The 1915-nt window shown below is 38.6% G+C and overlaps 1 non-coding gene across 1 annotated transcript; it reads left to right on the top strand.

Annotated features, from left to right (window-relative positions):
- Positions 1–273: 273 nt before the first annotated feature.
- LOC145151749 (small nucleolar RNA R71) lies at positions 274–380 on the top strand. Its single transcript, XR_013732306.1, has one exon. It is a non-coding gene; the product is annotated as a small nucleolar RNA R71 (small nucleolar RNA).
- Positions 381–1915: the final 1535 nt, after the last annotated feature.

The raw sequence follows: 1915 nt of genomic DNA, 5'->3' as shown, positions 1-1915 counted from the left end.
GCATGGATTGTTTGATCCATCTTATCCATCCTCCTATCCATGCTTTTCAACATTGCCATCATTGCCGCCATGTCCTCAGAAACAGAATTCACCTCCCTTCTAATTGGATTATTCCTAGGATTATGATATTCTCTAGAATTCTTAGAGAATTCTTCAATTAGTTCTTTGATCATCGGGGGTGCCTTCTTTGTGAGGGGTCCTTGCGAGTCAAGGAGCTGCCTAGTTGTTACATTGACTCCATCATAGAAAATGGAGACTTCTTGTTGGCTATTAAGATCATGATGTGGGCAATTCCTTAGTAGACTTTTGTATCTCTCACATGCCTCATAAAGGGACTCTCCGGCTTGTTGTTCAAAGTTGGCAATAGCTTTCTTCAACTTGGCTATTTTCGAAGGTGGGCAAAACTGGTCAATAAATTCTTCTTTCATCTTAGCCCATGTAGTGATGGATCCAGGAGGGAGTGACTTGAACCAATCCTTTGCAGCACCTTTGAATGTAACTGGAAGCATACGAAGCATTTGGGTTTCGCGAGGCACATTTGGAACATTAAAATAATCAGCTACATCATTGACTTCATCCAAGTGTTTACAGGCATCTTCGTGGTCTTTTCCGTAGAAGGGGATCTCCTTGAGTTGAGCAGGTATGTGACCTTTAAGCTCAAAAGTGGCAGTCGCGGGAATTGCGGGTTGCACAAGTCCCGGGCCGGTATCATCTCGTATCCTCTTCTTCCATTCGCCCATGGGAACTTCATCGATGTTCGCCATGGTGTTGTCAAAGTCACCTTCTAGATCGCTACCTTCTTCAAATTCGCTTTCTTCCCTTTCAGACTCGTTCACGATGTCTTCCTTGATTGGGTCTTCGTTTTCCAAGGAAGAGGTGTTGGATGCTCCTGATTTGCTGCTCTTTTTCTTGCTAAAAACGGATTTGAGATTCTTCAAAGGTGAGTTCTTTGAAGAAGCGGATTCTCCAATGGCTTTTCCTTTGTTCTTCTTTAGAGCGGACTCCGGGTTTTCAAGTGGAGGAACCAAAGGCGTATTGGATCCTCGGGTCATGTAACAACTGCAACCAAAGTAAGAAAAACGCGTAAAAAGAACAAAAAGAAAATAAAAATAAAAACTGTGAAACAGTGATGGGCTCGCCGAGTAGCGTCGACTGCACTCGGCGAGTTCAAGGCAGAAACAGAAAAAAATTCTAATTAAATTTCTAAAACAGAAAACTATGAAAACTAATCCTCATAACTAAATTACCTAAAAATAACTTTGTGCAAGATAAATCTCACACAAAGGATCGATAAAACTAGAAATTAGTGCTAATTTTTGAACCGTTCCCCGGCAACGGCGCCAAAAAACTTGATGTGTTTTAACTCAACTAGTTTTAATCCTACTTTTAATTATAAAATTGACACACAAAGGCAGTGGACATATCAATTGTGGTGTAGCTAAATAAGTAGGGTATCGAACTCAGGGAACGGAAAATTAAAACTAAAAACTAGAATTAACTAAAACAAGTAATAGAAAATAGGGGTTTCTCTAGTTTTGCCAAACTAGAAACTTAAATAAACCTTAACTACCCAACTAAAAGCTGAAAACACGTAAAAACAAACTAAATTCAATGATCAAAAAGGGTTTCTGTTTAGGTTCAACTTATTTACTCCTATGGTTAATTTTTATGATAATATAATAGATTAATTGTTATTGGTTACCGACTCTGGTGATTAGGTTCGCATTCGCTATTACTAATCCTTAGAAAACATACCAATTCAAGCAATGGCCAGTTGATTAAACTAATAGATTTCCTAGGTTAATTATTCGGGTTAAATAAGACTTGTAGCTAGCTAATTCAATTTAGTGATTCAATTAACCTCTTGTTGATGGTGTATCACACAAGCTCACACATTAATTTACCCATTCTCTAA

The sequence above is a fragment of the Lactuca virosa genome, chromosome 1 (assembly GCF_052849685.1).
Source record: "Lactuca virosa cultivar CGN04683 chromosome 1, Lactuca_virosa_CGN04683_v6, whole genome shotgun sequence".
NCBI classification, from domain to species: Eukaryota; Viridiplantae; Streptophyta; class Magnoliopsida; order Asterales; family Asteraceae; genus Lactuca; species Lactuca virosa.
The sequence above is the reverse complement of the archived record's forward strand: the minus strand, read 5'-3'. Positions and strand labels throughout refer to the sequence as shown.